Source organism: Camelus dromedarius, chromosome 3 (genome assembly GCF_036321535.1).
Source record: "Camelus dromedarius isolate mCamDro1 chromosome 3, mCamDro1.pat, whole genome shotgun sequence".
Classification (NCBI taxonomy): Eukaryota; Metazoa; Chordata; class Mammalia; order Artiodactyla; family Camelidae; genus Camelus; species Camelus dromedarius.
Genome location: NC_087438.1, coordinates 30,909,089 through 30,926,016, shown reverse-complemented (window position 1 = coordinate 30,926,016; position 16,928 = coordinate 30,909,089). Strand labels below are relative to the sequence as shown.

The 16,928-nt window shown below is 34.7% G+C and overlaps 1 long non-coding RNA gene across 1 annotated transcript in view; it reads right to left on the bottom strand.

Moving 5' to 3' along the window:
• LOC116150545 (uncharacterized) overlaps positions 1-16,928 on the bottom strand; it is a 200,596-nt gene that overhangs the window by 140,724 nt on the left and 42,944 nt on the right. Inside the window, exon 4 of the long non-coding RNA XR_010380460.1 lies at positions 8,957-9,058. This is a non-coding gene — a long non-coding RNA (uncharacterized LOC116150545). The remainder of the gene's footprint in view (positions 1-8,956; positions 9,059-16,928) is intronic.

Here is a 16,928-nt window from a genome sequence, read left to right as displayed (position 1 = left end):
CAGAGATCACACATCCCACCTATTTGTTCTAAACTCCTCAAATGAAGCAGCATTTCCAGCAGCTCCCAGCATCAACTGACTTTTCTTGAACCAGGGGTCATATTAACAAAATGTAAATTGGATAAAAGTTATTAGTGGTACAAAAAACAACATTGGGGTGAGCTTACTGGTAATATTATGTCAGTGACATGAAAGATGCTATGTTGTTTTGGTTTGAAACTTATCTGGGTTTTCAATCAGGCTCAGCCGACTTGAATAAGATGCCCTGGTAGGCAGCCATTATGGTTTTACTTGTTTATTTGTTTGGCTTTTTTTTTTTCCTTTTTTGATCACCAAAGAATATACAAACATTAGTCTTAAGCCTAAAGCCCTAAAATAAGGCATTCTTTAGCTGGTGAAATTCTAATCTCATTTTATTATGTTGTCAATGAGCTACAGAGATTCTCCTTGGCTTGTTAACATGATAGCAGACAGATGAGAAGAAATAAAAAGTACTGGCCTGTGAAAGCCAAATCAAAGGGCCAGATTGAAGGGATTCTCGAATTACTCAGGTGAGGCCCTCAGCCCCTAGCTAGTGACCCAGCTAATGGTCAGGATGCCGTAGGTTCCGTTTGGACGATCCAAACGTTCAGACATGGTATTCAAATGTCTGCATAAACGGCTAAGAATTTGCCTTTTCTTTGTAAGCTTGCTATACAATAAACAAAAGACTGGTATTTGATACTAACTAAACATAGAGAAGGAACAGACAGTGACACTGGATGAATGCATTTAAGACACAAATCTTTACATGGCATAGGAAGAACGTTGGGGTTCTGCATTTCTTTGGCACAGATTTTACATTGTCCTTGGTTGCAAACCTCTTGCCACTTACCAAAAATCATACTCATTTACAGAAACCTCTAACAATATGTTACCTGAAACATATGTTTCATACAGTGAAACCTCAGAAAAATAAGAGAAAGTTGAAGCTTCTATTACAGACTAAAGGCTTTAAGAGAAAGGATATTTGACAACACTCATTTAAGAAATAATTTCAGTGTAGTTAAAACACTAGCATCATGTCTAAGAGCATGGAATTCTACGGACTAATAATTGTTTTTTGTTTTCTTTTGAATAACTGCTTCCTCAATATTGAGGCTTTTTTTTTTTGCCAACCACCAATCAAATAAATGCACTTTAATTTTTAAACCGAAGTATGAAACCAAAATGTTTGTTCTGTTGCTCTTTTCCCCTTATTTTCTTTACATGTCACTTATAATTTCTTTCATTTGAAAGATTTTAACTTTCAAGGGAAAGTTTGCTCTGAAAGCTTATAATTAACACCTAATTATCAAATTTCAGGATTAAATTTTATTTTGTATGCCTATTTACAACTTTTATAATAAGAAATTCAGCTGTGAAAAACAAAATCTTGATGAGTAGTGCCATCTAGCATCACAAAGAAAAAGTTGTTCAACTGCTTGGTAAAACATTGGGAAATTGATCAAGTCAGCCAATACACTCTCTCTGATCTATTTTCCAGGGGGAAATAAACAGACATGATCAATTGGTAGACATGCATACCAAGCCTATATAGAGGTGATATACCATATAATCTTTGGAAGATACAACTGAGAGAGGTGACAGTGAGGTATAATTTCTGATTTGCTAGCTGTCATGCCACCATTTCTCAATCCAACTTAAGAAAACATATCGGAATTCAAATGAATAAAAATAATGTTAGTGTAGCAAAACACTGACTATGTCCTAATTTATAAAATAAAAAGCAAATCACTCACAACCTTTATCTTATTATGAATAACAACTTGTGACACCAAATGAAGGATCAAGACCTGCTAGGTAATGAATTTAGAACTTTAGACGTTAGGTATAATGTCATGGTAAGAAAGATGTCACAGATTTAATCCAGGATAGAACTGACGACAGTTATTCTAATCACCTCTCTTAAGGTGCTTCTTACGGTGATAAGCAACAATGAGAGTAGATGACTCGTGGAAGATATATTTCTTTTGCAATTCAGATGGGCTCAGACATGAGATAGCAAGAGAACTTAAATGGTTGTCTTAGAAAAGGGAGAAAACCACGGGACATGGGCCAGACAGGAGAGCTTGCTCTGTGGGTGTGGCCAATCACTCCAGTTAAAATATGCTAAGAGGAGGCCACCCGGAGCTCCTTTCAGGCTAGTGGCCAGGAATGCAATGTCTACTAAGGGGGACTCCAAAGGCAAACGGACAACTTGTCAGGAACAGGCAGCTTTTCAGAACTCAAGTTTTAGTTTGAGATTTAGAACTATAAAGGAGCTATAAATACCTATCGTGAAACTAAAATGTGAATCCAGCTATGTGCACTGAGCGACACTATATCTGAGCCATATTCCAGTGAAAGTAATTTTAGATTCTTACCTTCTCAGAGGCAGGATAGCATAATGGTTGGAAGCATGATTCTGGAGGCTCAGCACCTCACTGCCTGTACGCTATGTGATGTTGGGTAAAGTAGACCATTTGTCTGAGATCCAAATTTATCTATTTACAGATTCTCACCTGTAAATAGATAACAGGAATAATGTCCAGACCTAACCCAGGAGGATGATGAAGACTGAATGAATGAAAAGCACTCAGCATGGTTCCTGTCACATAATAAACAGTTGACAGAAATGTGCTGTTATTACTGTTATTACATAGTTACTACTCCTTTCTGCACTGGTTGGATTTAAAAAGCTGGATAGCACTGGGTCTTCAGACACAGGGTCTCAGCTCCATTTAAGCATGACTAAGGAGTCAGTCACCCACCACTAATATGTAAACAAACAGTTCCTGGCCCTAATGGAACTAAGTACGTAGCCCTGCCATTATAAATACAGGAGTACTTGTTACTGCCGGATAAAGTGACAATATATTAACACATTTTTCTATGTAACATTCTGAAACATTAACAAATGAAAATGCAACCAACCTACTCATTCACTCCTCCAAACTATAAATTCCATTTTAACACAAGAAAACAGGATGTTAGGAGTATTGTCTGTCGCTAGTTTTAATTTTTCCCCTAAAGTACGGGTTTTGATGTCAGAAAAATGAAATGCACTTCAATGTGCAATCTGAGCTTTAGCTGGTCTCCAGGAAGAATGACGGCTGTTCCATGACTATTACTCTCCCTCTTTTTTACCTTCACTAGAAATCTGAGTTGTAGATAATTAGAAAGAAGCTTGGTTAATTTATACAAAGAAAGAAGGTTTTATTTCTTTACTTTCAAGGGAAACATAAGCACTGAAGCATCATAGAAGGGAAAAAAATCCTGCCTGGGGTGATAATGCCAGGGGCTTAGCTTACTTCCCTTGCTTCTGTGGTTGCCTTTTTCTCCTCCAGATGTTCAAGCATCCGATAGATCAATAAAAACACTTCATTTATACATCAGATTAGTTCTGGTTTATTACACATATTCACAATTCTGATTTTCAGTGGCCAAAACAGGGAATTTTGGAGACTATGAGTGATTTTTTTCTGGGCTCCAGACGTGAACTAAATGAGTGACCAATACTAGTCCTGAGGCCGTGCGAATGGAAACGGCACCACCAGCAGATACTCCAGCGTAAGAGAAGACTCCTTAATCCCAACACTGCCTTTCTGTGATATAGTTACGTGAATGGAATATAAACAGCTAGAGAACAAATTTTATCTTAACAACTGGTATTCCTTTGAAATACGAGATTTTCTTCTGGGCGCATAGAGGACAGGCATGAAAGAAGCACTTGCAAGTGGAAATAAGACACTTAAAAGCTGATGTATTTAACTTCACAAAGTTCTACTTGCCTTCTAGTCTTACTCTCCCTTTTCCCTCTCCCCTTGTGATAAGCTATAAACGGAAGATAGAAGACTCATTTCCAGGTGAGTAGCCTGCTTGAATAAAATTTAAGGAAGTTTAGACACTTTTCATCTAACAGCAAGAAAGCCCAAGGATGTAAGCCTGCACCAGAGAGCTACAGAATCAAATATGACTTGGTCAGTTTCCCACTATCGAGTCATTATGGAGTAAAGGAAGCATTGATGCTAACTTAAGCTTTAAGTCTATTTTGCCTGATTTCTTAGTGACCCTGCACCTCTTTTAGCAGCTCTTGAGGCCTGCAGAGGCATTAGAGAGGGTTTCAGAAGGCAGCAGGACTACATAGCTCAGGTCAGTGTCCACAGAGTTCACACAGTTCGTACTGTTTACATAATTCTCAGGAACTTTTTAAGAAATTTGTCTAGGATTAAGGGTTAGCTGAATTTGAACTTGGTTGCCCATGACTCTTTCCTCCCCAGGTTTTACAATCAGACCTCCAATTAACTTCTTATGGTGGGTGAATTATTGGCCCTGATACTTCTTCCTTCCCTAATTGACATACTTGGACATGTCACTTTGCAGTTGCTCCCACTAAAGGCACTGTGTTTCCATACTCCATGACTCAGCTCAGTCAGATGGCTTGCTCTGGCCAGTGAACCATGGGCAGAAGTGACAATGCTTTTACGTGTTGAGCTTCTGGTGTCATCATCAGAGCATACCTAAACTAAGCTAACTAATTCAAAAAGGATGAGACATATACAGGAGAGGCCTGAACCCTTACAGCCCAGCCTCACCAACCCCAGACCAGATCAGCTCAACCTCAGATGACTTACAGACACTGGAGTGAAAAAAATGGCTGCCATTTTATGTCATGGTTTTGAAGTTTGTTCAGCAGCACCAGCTGATACACCTTTCCTCACAGTCCCCATTTTCTTAACTTTTAACCTCTTTTTTATGTCTCCTTTAGTCCCTCTCCACTTTTCTTGTCTTTAAGATTCAACAGTATTCTCCTACAGAGCTGAAACAATTCAGTCAATAATTTATTAAGGTTTTGTTTTGTTAGTTTGCGAAAGAAAACCACTAACATAAAAATATGGCACAGATAAATTACACAATGTTTAAAATTATGTGATAGTCATAGTTTTACCCATACCAATATCAATAGTGACTAGATGTATGAATTATATACTTTTCTAGTTTCATACATTTGTTTTTCTCTATGGTGGTCTCACAGTGAATACTACATGTTCATGGGGGATAATACCAAGTTAAGAGATCTATTACAGTTTTTAAATTAACTCAATCTTAGAACTATTCGATTTGAGTAATACTAGACATTTTGATGACTATAAAAAAGGTAATTAAATATCAGATTAAAAAACTCATCCAAACACTTAAGTTTTAAGGAAAATTAAGAAACTTAAAGCAAATAAACCAAAGCAATTCCTAAGGAAGACTGACGATCACTGGTAATACAGGTTTATTTGATACAAGCTTTAAGTGATAGTTTCAGTATCTCGTAAGTTTTAAACATATAATCCTCATGATTTTCTAAACTTCATTTATTCAATAAACTTTTACTGTCAACTTGTTATTTGTGATAGATACTTTATCTTCCATATTTTAAATTTAGTGACACTTTGAATAGCTGTCAGTCTTTTTCTATTCTTAACTGTATCACTGAATTCTGGACATATTTCTTACAGGATATTTCATGAATAATTAGAAAGAAATCAGCAACATTACTGCCTTGGTTCCAGTTCACATGTACTCTTTTCTCAACTACTATTTTAAATCTACTAAATATTTTGTGAACCTGCAGTCTCATGATTTTCTGATATGTGTTTCACATTACCAGTAGAATTATATTTCTAAAAACATAATGTGACCAAGTAATTTTTAGTCTTAAATTTTTAAAGAACTTCCCCTTCTCAATGGGATAAAGTTAAAATGTTTGATGTTTTAATTTTAAAAAGTTTTATTTCATTTCACTCAACTTTCCAACTTCATGTTTTATCACTTTCCCCTCAATAAAGTATTCAAATGACAGTTGAAAAAGTTTCAAAATGGAACAATATAGGTTTGAGGACAGTAGATAAATATCTTCTTACATTAAATCATTAACTAAATAATCTATACCAGGTTAGAGGAAAATTTCTAGTGATATACAGTAAGATTTCATTGCCAACTCTATTTAAAGTTACTTGAAAGGTGATGTTGAAAACTGTAGATGCTGCAAAACAGGAAAAACCTTAGTGACCATAATGAATGTTTAAAAGATAAATGACAACTTTAAAAATGGATATAATCTAAGAGTAACGAATATCAAAATCGACAGATTAAAAAAACAAACTTACCAATTGGTTTTGTAGACTGAGGGAGAGCTAACAGTACAAGGTGAATAAAGTTTAGTTGTTCTACTTGACAGTTAATTTTGAAAACTATCAAACATCCAGCACATATAGCCTGCCTAGAGCGAGATTTTGAAGTAAAAGGCAGAATAAATTATGACCTAGTGCTCAAGGAGCTTGCAATCTTGAGAGCAAACAATTAGACAAAATGTGACATAATTTCTTAATAATCAAAAGTATTCTTGGCTACACTAAGAAAAAAATATAATGTCAAAAATTTGGGAGGATTATTTGTTTGCCTCACATAAAGAATAATAGCAGATAAACTAAAGTCAATTCAGAGAAGTACAGGAAAGATTATGAGAGGAATTAAAATTATATCATATAAAGAATTGGGCATGTCTCATTTATGGAAGTGAAACTGGATGGATGACTAAGAATTTGTAATAATGATAATAATAAAAAATAAAATAATTGACTCTAATTAAACATTACCTATGTATTAGGCATTCCACTGCACCAAAATTATGTAATTATATTTTAGAGATTTGTTCTATTTTTATTTCTATTTTTGCAGATGAAGAAATGAGGTTTAACACATCTACTAATTTGCCCAAGGTCACAAAGTTACAGGTTGAGCTTTAAGTTCATGTCTGTATATTCTAGGGCTTGAGTTACTAACCATGACACTGTCTGATGTGTATCAAATGATGTCAAAGGAAAATGTATGAAAGTATTTTAAAATGTATAAAGTACTATTAAAATTATTATTATTTTTATTACTGCACTCATTAGGACCAAGCAAAGATGAATGCATAGAAGCCATAAGTAATAATTTATGGACAGATTTTTTTTTTTTAAGTTAGAAGTCTTTAATGCAAATGTGAGTTCCTGAACTTGAAACAGTGAAGGTTTTCAAATGTAGCATACACGACCGTTTGATTGGACTTCGGGGAAGAAACGTAGGTATCAGGTGGGTGTCTACAAATTTTGAAAACATTTAATTTTTCATCAATCATAAGTTTTTGAAAACACAATTTGAATATATTTGTATAGTTATATGTTTTCTATTCTGTAAATAGACTTTTCTTTGGAGAAAGTCATTTTAGTTATCTTGTATCCTTTTTGAAGTCACATACAAATCATTTCAGGGAAAAGATCTCTAAGGAAGATTTGTGGTTCTCCTTTCCCATCATTGGATGCTGTGACAAATATAGTCTTAACACCAAAAATATTTTTTACCATTCATCTCAGAATGAAATTGTATGTATATTACTTTCAACTTTCACTATATTTTTTCAAGAGATTGATTTTGAGTTTCATAGTAGTTAAAGATGGCATCAAATTATCTTAACTAACAAATTCTGTTTTATCTTTTGAAATACCTGCTAGTTATATTTTACAATACCAGGCAGTTTAGCATCTAGTTCAACTTTTAAGCTACATATTTTACTTTATTCTCAAATGGTGAGAAATAGTCTATTTAGTGTATAGTATTATGGAAACTTCCATTTTATCTTTCTTATTTCCCATATTTTTGGCCCATTGTAGAGAACATTAGTCCATTAATGATAGATACAGATGGTGTCCATCTGGTATCCATCTTTAACTCTAAAAATAGAGGCATAAGGATGCTCTGAAACATTAGACTTTCAAAATCAGATGTGAGCCAATAGCTCAAGGAAAAAGTTATTTGATCCATTCTGATTTTTGCCATAGTCCTCATCTTATATTACAAATAAGATAGAGGATAAATTTTTTTTCTGAAATGAGTTGTATCTTTAAATCTACCACCTTGTGCTATTCCAAAGCAGTTACCAAATATCAAAATCATTTGTATCAACCAATTTTCACTTATGGCTTATCTCAAAATTTTCTTGGTAATCACTAACATTTGAGACATCTTCTGAAGTTTTGTTTTTAGCATGTTAGTTCTTTGCATAAGAAAAATTCAAGTATCTCAGAGATGAATGTAACTAAATAAAAAAGGATAGTCACTGCTTCACAAAATCTCATCGTTCATTGGGTCCTAAAGGAGACAAATGATCATATTTCTCATCAATGTCACCAATAGTCATAATTATCATTTAAATTCTATTTGGTTTATTTTCCCAAGATGGAATATACCATGACAATGCTCTCCAACGATACTACGGAGATATAAAGAAGATTTCAAAAGCATTTTAGGTGTTCCTAGAGGAAGTGTTAGCATAAATGCAAAGATATGCCATGCATTTAACGAGAAAAACATTTTTTAAAAAAAGAATAAATTCTTGAAATAAACATTTTCATGGAAAACAATAAGTAAGAAGCAGAGTATCAATAGCAGTAACAACTTTAGTAAGCTTATGGTGATATTTTGAATAATTATCTAAAGGAAAAAACAAGTGATTCTGTTGCTAATGTAACTTTTTTTAAATTATTGGATTTTTATATATACTTTCTTGCGTGTATGTTCTGGCATCTATAATTAATTTTGCTAAATTTAGAGATTTTACTATATGTATGTATGTATGCACTTTACTTCTTCAACTTCAAAAAAGCTAAAAGTTATTTTGTTCACCCAGTATTTCCACATCTCAAAAATATATAAAGGCATAATGTTTTCCTGGCCTAAAATCATGTGTTTGTTACTGTGCATCATAGAAACATATAAGATAAGCCCAAAACATTTGCTAATGAATAAAAAAAAAAAAAAAAAAAAAACCCAGAAACCCTGGATATTGTTTTTAGCTGGGTCTAAATGTCACTTTGGGGAGACAATGATGAGGTTCAACACATACCCTTTATAGATGAAGAAATTAAGCTCCAAAGAGGCCGTGTGACTTGCTCAAAGCTGTAGAGAAGATGTGCAGCACGATCTTTCACCCAAGAACCTTGTGTAACTGTGAAGAGAACGGAAATGTTGCAGTATTCTGATGAAAGACTTAAAAAATATGCATACAAACGTTTCTGCATTACCTGGTAGCCACTGCATCTCTATTGTGCTTAGGATAGTAACTGCCATGCAGCAGCGGGTTAGCAAATATTCACCAAAAATATAAAGAAAAACAACAACAACAACAAAACCACAGAAACATTGGGTCCTTTAGTAAACACTTACCAACGAATCTTGAAAACTTCACTGCATGTTTGTAGCTAATACTGAAGAACCTGAATTCCCAGGAAAAGCTCTGATTTTAGGCAGTAACATTTTTTTTTTAATTAAGGAGACTTTACAGTGTATTTTTAAAATATTTTCATTTGAAAATGGTTAAAAACTTTAAAGCTTATTCACTTAAATGTGTAAGAAAATTACCTTGGAAGCCCACTACATTACAACAAAGCCAGAGCAATGAAACACTGTGATAAATATGTTAAATAATATAATGAGCAATAACGTAAATTATTATTATTATTATGACAAACTTTTCAAGTTTTAGATTCAAACACTGAAAATTTCTATTGACAATTGGCATTCTACATAACACAACAGGATTGAAAAACATTGTTTTGCTGTTTTATATTGGCTTTGTTTTTGTTTTTCACTTGTTTATTTTCCAGTGTAATACTGTACTTTATTTTTATTCAGTGACAGGAATGTCTACCTGGATAAGCATCATTTATTAAAAAAAATAATAATAAGGAAAGAAAGAAAAATCAAAAGCATGAAAGTAAAAAGGTGCTTTTTTTTTTTTATGTGACCATGAGCACAAAATAAGCTACAAAAAAAAAAAAGGCTTCTGCAGATGATTCCAGAAGTGTTTGAAAGCATGGGTCCTGGAGGAAGGCTGTCTAATTCCATGTCCTGGATCTGACTTTTCCTGGTTGTATGATGCTGGCAAGTGACAAAACCTCTCCAAACTCGACTTTCCTCACCCTTAAAATGGGGTGATTATAATTCCTAACTGTTAAGACAGATGTGAGGGTTAAACAAAATGATTAAAATATTTTAAAGCTTAAACGTGTTTAAACAGAGCTTTAAATGATGGCTAATAAATAAAAAGCAGTACATGTTATCTGTGTTATTATTATTACGTAAATCTTCAACCTCAAAGGAAGCATTACTACTAAGATCACTATTTTGAGATAAAAGATTAAAAAAAAAAGTCACACAACAGAGGTAGTGATTCTGGACCTTATGCTCACAATCCTTTTACAATTCAGCCTCCCAGAAATTGGAGATAATAGAGGAATCAACCCAGAGCTTGATAAAGCAAAGTGCATACTTTATCCCTGATAAGTATTTGACAGATGTAATTGTGGATATGCTGAGACAACCCCTCTATATTTGGTACTATTTCTTTACCCTGATTATTTATAGGATGCCAGTGACATAACTTGAGTACAGATGTAGTGAAAGTGAAGCTGATGGCCTCCATATGTGATGAACCTCCTTTTGACAAGAACCTTTATATGAAGACTGGGCCCACATCTGCCAGGAATGTCTTAGGAAGGAGACAGGGCAGCATGTCCTGAAAGATCCCTGGCACCTCTAAAATGTTCTGAAAATCTGTTTAACCTGGGTTACATATAATCTCTGACTTTAAAAATAGAAAACAAATTAGATTAACATCATTAACAACATTGCAAAAGAGTCTCCAGTTTTAAAAGAACCAATTCTTTTAAAAACTATAAACACATTCATTGTAAGCAAACAATACAATTGCTTATAAATTCATCTCATCTATTCCCTAAAGCATTTCTAATCTATGGTTGGTAAGAGTTAGCTAATAGGTCCTACACTGAGAATAAAAATAAAATAAACAAAAACTAACTGGAGAGCTTTATGAAGACTCCTCAGATGTTTTACAAATCCAGACGCCTGCTCCCTAAATTGAAGAATCAAATCATTTTGATGATGCATCTATTCAACAGACATTTGTCTCTCTTCAGAAAATCACTTAGTGAGGTTTGGACTATTTCCACCTGCCGGCCCTGCCCGATGCGAGAGCTGACTATTTCTCCTTAGAGCTGAAAAATGCCAATAGTTAAGGTCTATCAGCCTGGAGTGGCTAAGTCCATACCAAGAGAATTTACTATCTGTTGGCTCTCTCCCTTCCCTGATCACTGTGCTTAAGGAAAGAAAACGTGTATGTGCATGTGTTTTCAAAAGTAAAAGAGAACAAACTTTCAAATGATATGCCCTTTAGAAACAAATTTATCCTCTTGAGCTCTGTCCACTGCCTGGGGCCACTGAAAACCAAAACAGGATGTTTTTCTAAAAGGAGTGACTAGCTTACCTTACTTTCTCATTATAAAGAGCAACCACCCACCCACCTGCGTGTTACTGCTTTGCTCCAGAAGAGCAATTACCCCTTTGCTACCCCAAGATGGCCTTAATTCCATGATGAAACATTAACTTACATGTTTAATGACAACCTACTATGTGCTCTGAACTTTAAACATAGTGAGAGATCTAATTATTCAATCTAATGTTTATTGAAAATCTACTAAATAAAGCTGTACAATGCACAGAGCTTAGGGTTAAAAGAGAAATTAAGAATTTAAAATCTATACTCCCTCTCTTAAAGAGATCACAGAATGAATGTTAAGTTAGATATGCATGCATGAAGAGAAAACAAATGCCTGACATTAAATAAGTGGAAAATGATAATTAATGCCACAGAAATTTCATGGAAAAAGAGATCACTTTGAGCAAGAAGATGAAAGAAAATGTAACCCAGGTGGATGGATCTTGGTGGACCCTGAAGGATGGTGATTTGCAGAAGAGTGGACAGCACAGAGATGACATTCTAAGAAATGGGATGGAGAAAGATACAGAAGAAAGCACAAAGGCATGTCAAGGATTTTAAACCTTCATGAAAATAAAATAATGGCTACTATAGGGCTGGGGGCATAAAAATATTACCAAGTGCTAAGTCTTTAGAGGAACTGTAGATCATTATGGAAAACTGCAGATGCGTAATGCACAAGCTACTCCAAGCACATACAATAGCTAGCCAAAATGCAGCAAAACCATTTTTAATAAAGCCAAGCTTTTAAACAAAAAGGAATAAATTCTAGGTATCTAAAATGAAGAGAAATTTCAAATCTGTAGCAAGTTGGTAATGCATCATATTAGAGGCTTGGGAGCTGAGATGGTTAGTAAAATCTTAGATCTAGGCCACAATCATTGTGCAGGACAGGGACTTGGAACATGTCATCTGAATAATGCTAAGAAGCAAAGAGCAGCTGTACCATTAACAGGAACCAGAAACACTGCACCACCTACACAGGAATTTAGCCCAGAACTGAGTATTGCCCTCCCTACAACAGCAAGCTATAAGCAGAGATAGCATCATCCAGGAGAAATCAGAGCTCCAAATCTGAGTGACATGCATATGTAGAGCTCAAATTCAGACCATATATGTAACACAGGAAAAACAGACTGAGAATAGAACATAAAAACTGGTTCTGAACTACTAAAACCCATCCTGTCTGGGATAGGAAAGAGTTTGATATAACAGAATAAGTAAGAAGGTAAAGGATGGAATAGAATCCATAAAATAAGAACAGGATATCATTATTTTTTAAGTCAATTCGGAAAAAATATAGAAGTGTCCAGGATTTAAGAAAGACATATTTCCTTATCTAGAAAAGGCACACCAAAGCCAGCAGGGTAATATAAACAAATTCACTCATAGACATATCAAGCACTATAATTTTCTGGAATCCAGGGAAATACTTTGCTATTATCTCTCTGCTCATTCGCAGTCTTCTCAGCTTCTGCAAATTTTATTAGAAATACACTGGAGCTAATCCTATATGGAATGCGTTTTAAGTTTTCCTTCATAAACTGTATTCTGGATGATAGTCTCAGTTTGATCTTCAAATTAACTATCTATTTAGATGTACTGAAGCTGACTCTTTAACTGAACTATTTAATATATTTTTTTACAATTCAATTAATATATATAAATATATTTTTTTCCAATTCAAGACTAGGATTTTAAAAAATGACATTTTAAGGTATACAGAGACTTTAAAAGCTTACCGGTAAAGACCCTTGCTGAAATAACTAGTAGAGGATGTATTTCAACAAAAGGAAATTGAATCTCCCGAAAAAGGAATAGTAAGAAAAAATAGTGAGCAAAGGAAATAGTCAAATAAAGAGATAAATGAAAGCTGAGTGAGGGCATCACCAGAACCAAGAAGTGCTGTGAGGTACTGTAAATGTTTGTTTTTAAATTTAAAAAAATAAGTACTGAATAAAATAAAATAAAAAATAAGTAAATAACTATTTTTAGGGTTTAAAAGCAAGGTGCAATAACAATAACACAAAAGACAGCAATTCTGGAGGGAAGTTAAAGCACTCAGTTTCCTATGCTTGTTAAGGGAAGGACAGAAATATTGATCACCTTTAGATTTTTTGGAAAAGCAATAAAGTTGTGTGTATTTAGAGATTTTAAATATTGAGGGAAGGCCATTAAAATGAATGTAATGGTATGTATAACTTTGAAACCAGAAGAAGAAACAAACGAAATAAAGAAAACTCCATTTATTTAATACTCAGAGAAAGAGGAAAAAGTCAAAAAATAGATAAAAATAAAATGATCAAAACAAGTGTAAATATATCAGTATTCTAAAAAAAAAAATAGAAAATGGATCAGTGTATGGATAAGGAGGTGCATTTGAGGAAGATTTCCTTGGAAAAGTAGTCCTATGATTCCTAATTCCTCCTCCCTAAGGGTGGGGGGTGGGGCGTGGGGGCGGGGGAGCGGGAAGAGGTGGTGGCGGTGAAATGGTGAATGTTTGCTCCCTTAGAGGGATTTGGCTTCCACAGGACAACAAGAGTGTTTCTTATCCCATGGGCTGAGATGTGACTCCTGCTTGAGACATTGTCAGGATGCAATTAAGGCTAACAGGTGGTGGTGGAGGAGGCAGGAGTGTGCCTGCCGCTGCCTCAGGACCAGACCGCCCTTGCAGGGTTTGTATAGGTCTAGGTTTTACTTCTCTTGGACCAGATGTGGACCATATGGACAGAGAGCAGGACTAGGGCCATTTTAAATTCTACCCCCAGAAAACTGCCTTGAGAGGGGAAGAATGAGGAGGACCAGTAGAATGAGCCATGTGGTGCAGACCACCTGCAAAGAGGAGGCTGTAGGAGGACCCCTAAACCTAAGGAAAGGAATGTATTGCCTGATGCTTGAGAGATACAGGTGAGAGATCCAGAATCTCAGATCCAAGATACAAGAGCCTCAGCTTTAAACATCTGCCAGAGGCAGAGAGCACAAAGCTACCCAACCAAGAAAGAATTGCCCTATCTCATTCTTCCTTCCTTCCTCACTGATAGTCCTCATTCAATGCTGGATGACCAAGCAAGCAGCTATCAAACAGAAAGTAGGTATCTTTTAACCAAAAGAAAATGTGCTAATTAGTATAAATACTGAGGAAAAATAAACTTTTATGTAAAAAGCATTAGTGCACATTAAAGGATATAACATGATGATAAATGGAACAAACCACTTGAAGACAAACTCATCATGTAATTGTATGCACTTAATAATGTGATACTGAAATACATCAAATAAATAATACATCAAATCAAAGTAATAGCATTGCAAGGACAAATTGAAAAATAAAGAATCTTACTAAATCTTTCTTTAAAAGTTATAAATCAAAAAGCAAAAAATAAGTACAAAGAAGAATAACATACTCATCTACCAATCCAACAGTTATATGTGGGAATTTCATTTTGTAAAAAATAAAGAATACACCTTCTTTCCAAGAACTGGAATATTTACTTAAATTGATCAAAAAAATGATTAAAGGAAAAAAGGATAAGAGCAAATAAATATTACAAAGGAAGAAGAGAATGTAATTTTAAAATACATGAGGCCATAATTTTAAAATACAAGGAAATTCTATAAGCAACTTGATGCCAATAATTTTGAATTCTTAGATGAAAAAATAGGAGAACTTATTCATTTTTGAGACTAGGAAAAAAACCCAGTATTCAAAGCAGAACTAAATGTCAACTTTCCTTACATGCAAAAATCCTAAATAAAATATTATCAAATTAAATTCAGAAATGTCAGCGAAAGAAATCATGACCAAGTCGGTTTTCCAAATAATGCAAGGATGATGCTGATGAGGATTAGGGCAGGCCACTCCGAGATGGGCCATCTGGCAGGCAGATTATTTCAAGGTGAAAACAAGTAAGACCCAAAAGCCTCAGGAAGAACCTTTGAACTTTCCCCTAACTGCCTAAAAAAAATTTAAGATAGAAGGCCTATTCCAGGAAGGAGCTATTACCATAGATAACTATGGTGAAGTATGAACTAGGTGAGGCAGATAGGGAGGAACCTCGCAGGGTCCATTTGATCAAAGTCTTCTTTTTGTCCCATTGTCTCTAGATGGCCCAGCAAACATTTGTTTAATAAACATTCATTCTTTTTATCTTCCTGTAAATTATTTTACTTCCTTCTAAGTTCCATATCCCTACCTTCTTCTCCTTAGTCCAAAATGACATGTGTAACGTCATCTTGCCATACTAATCTTTGGAATTCTTCAAGCTTATGTGAATTCCCCGTACCTATGTGATAAATTTGATATTCTCAAGTTAGTCTGCTTTCTGTCATTTTAATTATTTGACCAGCCAAAAGAACGAAGAGAAGGGGGAGAATATTCCCCACCATGCACAACTGTAAATTAGAAAATCCATTATTCTGAGATAGTTTGTGAATGGATTAAGATGGAAAAATTCTATGACTTTGTCAATGTTTGCTATATAGCATTCAATACAACTACTCATTTGTGAGTAAAAAAACAGTCTTAATCAACTAGGAACAGAAACACTTAGAGTAAACATTGCATTTAATGGTGAAACTTTAGAAGAGTTCCCAATAAAGTCAGGAAGGATTCTTTGAGGTACTAATGAGGCCAAAAAAAAAAAGTTAAGAAAACTGGCCTTAACGATGAAATAAAGGGGCATTTCCTTTTCTCAATAGCTCTGTGAATGGGCAGCCCACACAATCCACACACAGGCTTTCTATTGATGGCAATGGGATTAGTGTGAGGTTTAAATACAAAACAAGCAATTAAGATCCCCCCTTTGTTTAAAAGAGTTCCTATGCAAGATGTTAAAGAGGGGCATGCGCTCTGTCCAGTCTGTCGGAGAGACAAGCCCTCACGTTTAAAACCTTATGAACTCTCTGGGCGATCAAATTTGGTGCACTAATAAGTCAGGCCAGGCAACATAAGTCCTAAACATGAATGTTTTTCAATTTTAAAAGCTTTCTTATGGTCATTAAACACTTCAGACAAATACTCATTATGAACTAATTGGTAGCAAATGTTCATTTGAAAACTTAAGCTGGCTTTGAATTATAGTGGTTTGGTTTTGAGACTTAAAAACCAAAATAATGAGAAAAAATTGTGTGAGCATCTTTGCATGCTTAAAAACTTCAATAGGCAAAACCTATTGTTTTTCAGATACCAACTCTGAATAAAGTCAGCCTTCTAATCCCAGAGTTAGGGAGGTTTCTCTAAATTCCTCATATCCTGAAGGAAATTTCTTCTGATGTCTCCTCCCTTTTCCCATTGTCACTCTAGATCTGTTGAGACATGTTTGTGAAATTCTCCTTTAGTTTTGAAATCTTGAGGATTAGAAACAGGCATTTTCTATAGAGATGCCTGCCCATTCTTAGGATTCCTTTACCATCTCCTATTGTTCTACAGAAACAAAATTTCTGGAGCATCATGGTAAGGACTAATCTAAGCATTTTAGTAATTTTCTTCTCATCTAGTGATACCAGATTCCTCAGGCTGCGT